This window comes from Phalacrocorax carbo, chromosome 11, assembly GCF_963921805.1.
Source record: "Phalacrocorax carbo chromosome 11, bPhaCar2.1, whole genome shotgun sequence".
Lineage (NCBI taxonomy): Eukaryota > Metazoa > Chordata > Aves > Suliformes > Phalacrocoracidae > Phalacrocorax > Phalacrocorax carbo.
In genome coordinates, this window is record NC_087523.1 from 19,621,141 (window position 1) to 19,628,390 (window position 7,250).

Below are 7,250 nucleotides of genomic sequence, written 5' to 3' on the forward strand. Positions count from 1 at the left end.
ACCATGTGAACGCATTGTGGGGATAGTTGTCTGCCGTTAGCAGGAAAAACTTGATTCTACGAATAAGAACAGCTTAAATAATAAAAAGTGTCTTAAATTTTGCTTGTGATTTGTGTCTTCCCCGACTTGAAAATCCAATTTACAAGTGACAGTACCGCTGTCAAATGCCACTAGGTGGCAACACCGACCTGTACTCGCCTGAGGCCGGCTGCAAAAGTCCTGACTTCAAGGTGATCCAGCAGCCTATGTGCTATTTAATATAAATGCCACTCGGTCTTAAAACTGATTCAATGAAAAATAGGAAAATACAGAGAGAGATTTGTAAACCATCTTTTACCTGCTGTTATTAATTACTTCTTAATTGCCCAGAATAGCAAAAATGTCTTGTTAAGAAGTGCCTTGGCTAGGTAGTATCCTCTGACTTTGGGATCTGTTCACTCCCTTGTGCACATTCAGGAAGCTCTCCATTAAATGCCATAGTCCAAAATCCACATCTACTACCCTAGTCCCTTCTAGCTTAAATGTACTAGTGATGGACTTAAACCACAACTGTGTAAAACAAGTTAGCTGTAAGCAATAAACAGCTTTATAGCTTGGAAACAAACAGGATCGGGGAGTAACAAGAGTGCTACCTCTGAGGTGTTTGTGAGTTGACTTGCACAGTTGCCACCCTTATCTCTGCACCCACATTAGCCTAGCCCGAGTGTGAGCAGCCACAGTGCGCTAACCACACATTACCCTGACTGCAGTGTTACCATCATGCTTAAAATGCTTATATCAAGTGTTGTTATTTAAGTATTGCTTATATTAAATACTTCTCTTTTTAATCTCAGTTGTTAACTGGTTCAGGGTTTCATGGTTGCCTTGGTAAAAGGACACTGGTGACAGGGCTGAGGAACCAAGTGTTCAGGGCCCAGGGGCACTAATAGACTCTGGCCACCCTCCCCACCCATGAGGGCCAGGAGCCCCCTTTAAGCTCAGACCTGGGCCTTCAGGGCCTGTCTGAGCTAACTCCCAGGGCACAGCAAAGGCTGGCTGCTCCCTGAAGGGTGGGGAGCCAAGCACAGTAGCATGGCCAACAAGGCAGGGGCCTCACCAGCTAGTGTCCAGCCCCACAGCATCTGAGCAAAGAAGGCAGGTCTAGAAACGGTAGCCAGGCTCCATCAACAGTCCAGATCATCAGGTGAGCCTGTGGTAACAAAGCAGATCCAAGGTCATGCCAGTCCATAGGTCAGAATCACATCTGGTGAGGGCAACCAGGATCAGGCACAGTCTAGTGATCAGCAGGCAGCACCAACATTAAGCTGAGCTGAAGACTGGTCCTTCTACAGCCCAACTCAGGCAGGGACAGAAGGTCCAGGGCTGAGCCCAAATGGGGTTCCTGGGCCTATGGGCAGGGTGTGTTAGTAAAGGCCCCAGGTGAGGCTGGCCAGAATTATTAAGGCCTATTAGTGCACTCAGGCTGCTATCAAAATCATATGTCTCTTAAAAGCAGAAAATAGGCAATATTCTCCTTGTCTGTATTTCAAGCATCTTCCAGAGAGTACTACTCTCAAACAGCTCTCCCTAGGCTTTTTCTGGTGTTCATGCAGGCTCCTATGAATGTGTCAGGGGTTTCCTTGTATGTTCTTTGTCCTGTTTCATGGTGTTTCTGCCTCTTGCATGTCTTCCAAAATGTAGTTTACAACACAGCCAATCTAAGAGCAGTCTGAAAATAGTGGTCTCACTGCCCTTCTCCAGGTGGGGTCTCGCTCTGTGCTGTCCTGTGCAAGCAGTGCCATTTATCTTAACACAAGGTGAGCAACACCAGCAAAGCTGATGCAGCAGAAAACTATTTACCATCTTTTATCATTTTCCTACTGGTTTAATGCTCTAAACAGACTTGCTATATGGTCATAAAAATGACAGAAGTGATACAAGGAAAGTGGTGGGAGGAGTTCTTAGGTAGGGGCAGGAAGGAGAGCCAGGCCTCCCTTCCAGAAACACCTGGCTGCTGGGATGTGAGTAAACCCAGACTAAGTTCATGCCCTGGCACATAATCAAACTTCATCTACCACCACTGTCTCCATCTCTTGGTTCTCAAGTCAACTCACAAGGTGAAAACCTGTGACACATCTCTTGCAGAGTTTTACTCACGGCCTGTGGTTTAATATGTGGCTCCTGTTGTTTAAGTTGTCTTCACAACCATTTACCTGCTCCCTCATGTGGCCTAAGCTAAAGGAGAACATTGTACAGACCGAGTCTCATGGGAAGGACTTCTTTCAGTGAAGAAATTACTATTGTTTCTGTGAAGTCTGCTGCGTGGCTGGAGTGGCTTGTTTGGCAGAGAAACCACCTCTGCCAGCTTCTGTTATTACGTCTTCCATTGCTGAGAATTCATAAATGCCACCTCCACTCATACATCAGTGGTCATGTCCTTACAAGTAACTTTGGTTATGCCCAGCAGCACCATTCTATGCATTCTTGGACTTACCTGTGCAGCCCTGTTTCATTCAGATCCTTATTTCATAGGTTCCCTTCCAAAGTTTGTCCACTTTAGGGTTGCAGATTTTTTCCTTCATCATAGGATGAGAGGGAAACCTGGGCCTCCTCCTCTAGAGCTTGCAATATAGAAACTGCTTCTGAAATGAGTGCTTGGTTTACGCGTCACTCATTTGTAACCCAGGTTTTGTTGAAGATGTCATTTCCGAGGGTGTCCATTGCCGCAGAGCTTTGTGGCAGTTGAGCAGATAAAAGCAGTCCGGCCCCTGCATGATGTAGTTCATGGCTACAAACCACAAGCGATTACCTGACTCTGCCTCACTTAGAGGCACAAGCACACCCAGGCAGTGTACTCTAATAGGCTTGACATTAACTATTCTTATAGAAAGGGGATTGATCAATTGATTTATTCATTCGTTTTTGTGATGCAGGCTTCATATTCATGCATCAGTTTGGAGTATCAAGTTTTCATTTTACCCAACAGTCTCTGGAGCTGCCAGTTGGGTTTGCACATACAAGACCTCATTCAGCATTGAAAACTATAACAAAATAGCGAATGTGTCCTTCATACGTGGTTCAAAGAGCTGATAGCTGTACAAATACTCATTGCTTTTTCCCAGCTTGTGTGCAATATTGCATTTTAAATTCCAGGGTTTAGCAACCAAAGCTTTACTGGGATACTGCAAAGGCTTCTAATATAGCTGTATTTCCAAACCACACAGGTTTTTTGCCAAATACTTTTTCACTTGGTATCCACTTTTTTTTTTTTTTTCATGTCTGTGTGTTAATTTTGTCAGTGGGAGAGCCGGGAACTCTCACAGTTCAGTAAATTATGGAAGTGAGAAGGCTGTCATCTCTTCATAGATGTGATGAGCCAGGTTTATATGATCACATTAGAACGTGTTAATTTACTGAGCCCCATCAGGAGCTTATTGCAAAGATACCTTAATTGCCTCTCTGGTTACTGTTAGTCCTTTGTAACTTTGAAATTAGACATAGTGGCTCCTTCCCCCACGCCATGTTTCTGTGTTCCTCACCCCTTGCACTGTTGTCTCTGCAGGTTAGCAGTTAGCTCAAGGTTCTAAAAGCAAAAATTGAGCCAAATAAAGAAAGTTACTAGCTTTTTCTCAGATCAGCACAGCAAAATAACTCAACTGCCCACACACACAAGGGCCAGTGCCAACGCAGCAGCAAAACAGACGTGTGGCAAGATGGAGGGTGGGATTGCAGCCACGCTAATTTGTATCAGTTTAAGCTACCATAAACCAGACTTTAATAAACAACATTGCAATTGTGTGTTCTGTTGTGAACTCCAGATTTTGCCCACCTACAAGCAATGATGTCATGCAGGTTTAATAATGATGAGGGATTCCTTTGGAGGTCACACAATAATTCCGGATGTAATAAGCTACAACTTTGCCAAAACCTGGAGCGTTGTGTCAAGAGGGACCCTGACCAGAAGAGACTGGTTTTGTCGATAATGAAAGGCATTTTAAAAGTGATTTTAGATGAAAGCAAAAGCTGTCAGAAGAGGTTTTCCCAACTGAAATAAATCTGAAGCATACTTAGGTGCTCACCGCAATGGCATCCTTTCCTCCCCTAACCTGTGCAGTGGTTTTGCAATATTGAAAACTTGTACATAACCTTCCCATAACGGAGACAGAATCTTACAAAATGTTGAATATTTGTGAGTATCCAGCAAGCAGGCCAGTGTAGTATAGCTCTTAACTCTCTTTAATGATGGTTGCAATGCTTTCTTCACAAATTCTCTGTACAAAATAAATTATCTCTTTCTTAAGCAAAAACCTGTTTATGTGGGTTTGATTTTACACTGTTATCCCTAAGCCGATCACAGACTGTTTGTAAATGTAGCAGTTCTTGTTCAAAGGTTTTAGCATGCACCAGGAGTTCCTTTAAATACAGGAAATGCGCAGAAGGATGCTGTAAAGTACTGCCTCCATTGCCCTTGCGAACATGGCAGATGCATTGCATAAGCCAAAAGCCATCACTTCAGTGGCCACAGGCTCTATCCTGCTGTGAAAATACTTTTAATTCTGTCCTTTTTATCCACTTTTACTTGCCATTATCCACTCGCTGTGGAAAACTAGATTCAACCTGTTATATTTTCCAGAGTACTACATGCTTCTGCTGAAGGATCTGCTAAACTAGAGTAGCTGTTTTTAGTTTATCCTAGTCCACACAGAATCTGTTTCTGCCTTTCCCCTCACTCCCCCATTTTTTTGCTATTTTTCTCCCCTGCCTGCCTGGGCCTTCTTTCTTCCTCATCCTGTAATGATTCTTCCTTTTTTGTAACAGTCTCAAACACACAGCTGCCATCAAAACAATTCTTCCTTTCCTGCATTTACATTCTTCACACAGGGCAACCTTTTACACATGTAGTTCAGAAACCTGGTCTGTTTGCTGTAATACCCTTTATTCAATCATAATTAGATAAAGTAGTATTTCTTTTTTCCTTCGATTACCTAGAAGGGGAGGGTATCTGTTTCACCCACTGTTTTGCCACCTGCATGAAAACGTCTCACAAATCACATCGTAAGAGGTAGGGTTCCTATAACTCAGTAACACATTTTTGGGCAAACAGAGGACAGCAGACGGCGTCCCGCATTAATTTTTCTGCGTTCATTTTTGCATTGTTCTGAAGTGTTCTCTGGTCTCAGTAAGAATATTTCAAGGAAGCCAAGAGCCATCCTGCACTTCATGATGAGCCTTCCACATTTGTGAGTCTGAAGAAAACTAGGTAGATTTTTTTCACTTAAACATAAAGCTACAGACTTCTTTTTCCATGTGTTTCTGCAGGCCTTCCTGAGACCTTTCTTTAAGCTTCACATCCAAACTTCAGGCTGCTCTGGATAGTTCGGAGTAAACAGGTTTCAGCAAATCCTCACTTTCAGGAGATTAAAATTAAAATTTAAAAATAATTTGCTAATTCTGATCTGGAAGATGCATGTCATAATCTTGATGTCAAATAGATTATTTTGGATTTCTGGCTGTTACAGATTTGACTCTGTCATATCACCAGAATCCACCAGCCACGCACAGGTGAATTCCTCCAAATTGCCATATAAAGTTAACCAGCAGAGCCTCTCACACGTGGGCTGAGTAGTATTCATCATGGTTATATATGAAAAAGGAAGTAGATTTTTCTTAGCTTCTGAAAGTAATTTTGACAATTAGAAAATAAATTTTGGCTCTTTAAAAAAGCCGTCTTCTCTACTTCTGTATCTCCTCCCTCAGCCGCAAGGATTTTTTGCTGAGCTTGAGGGGCCATTGATAAATTACCCCACGAGGAAATCCTCAAAGAAGGGTTGATACCAATGCATATGTAGAGAGAAACAGCCACGACTTGCTTGACCAGCTATGTAGACATTATAAGATTATTTACTAGTCTGCAAACAGAAGCTGAAAAGTAGCAAAAGCACCATTTCTAATGTGTGCTTCTGTGGACGACAGAGAACAGAGAAACCTCTCTTCTGGCAAAAGTGCCAGACCAGAGGTTAGTACCAAAGTGGGGCTCCATTTATTACCACCCCCGCTTTAGAAAAAGGCAGTTGTACGTCTGCAAATAAATACGCCATTGAGCAGAATGCCAGCTCTTCCATCAGTTACTTTCCTGAACAGGAGACTTTCCTATGAGATGCTGGATGTCGGCTGCTGTTTCCCAGAAGAGATTAGTGCCAGAGGGCGTTGGTCTGTTTTCAGAAACAGATTGACAGAGTTCTCCCTATGTGTCATGAGAGCTTTTGGTAAAATTAGATTCTGCCCTGTCCATAACAATAAAGGCCATACCCACATGCAGCTCACATAGTTCATATACTTCCTGGAGCAAAACCACAGCAACGTTCAACTGTCTGTTTTCCTTTTTTATTTTCACAATGGATCCTGCTTCGAAAGCAGGTATCTGGCCGTCGGCTCCCGCTGCCACTGAGGCTTTGTGGGTGGTGGAGTACGCAGCACGGTTCAGGCAGAGCATATTCATCAGTGTAGTGCAGACAGGTTTGGCATCGTTCTGTGCCAATGGTCAGGCTGCAATTTTTGCAGTTAATTGTTTAAACAACAACAAATGCTGTTGCTCTGATGATCTGTGTGCTTTCCTCTATTAGACCTGATTTGTGGGGTGAGGACAGGCTACTGAAAGGAAGAGAAGGGGTTCAATTATCCCCTGTGACTTTGCTGAATTTGTCCTTGTGAATGGAAAGAGAGTGAAATATTTGTCTGCAGGGGGGAGCAGAGTGGTAACTGTCAAGAACAGCTGGAACATATATACTGTGTCATGTCTTTCTGTGGTCCTGGGCTTTTCTGCTTGCTATGGGAATGCTGCAGAGGCATGTCAGCATTTTGCTGAGTAAGCGTGGTGAGAGCTCCATATGTAAACAGGGATCAGTCACTAGATGAGAGAAAAGGGCTGTTCTCCCAGGGCTATGGCTGTCTTTTTCGTGTACCTCAACCTTCACAACCTCTGCAGGCTTTTCTAAATTAAATACGGGGCTATATTCTGGGAAAAATATATGCTTGTGGGAATGTCAGTCTAGATAACTCTGGTGTCTCTTCCTGCTTTGATATTTTGTGAACGAAATAAATCCTCCTGATTCTTCCCATCCTCTCCATCCCAATTATTCTTCTGTCCACAGTGGAGCAAGGGCTTTCACTGCTCTCAATATTAATAATAACACCACCAGTTGCTCTGCAACGTGGAAATGGGCAAGCTGAGATAGCACACGTACTTCTTTCAATCAGTTGCCTGCAGAGTC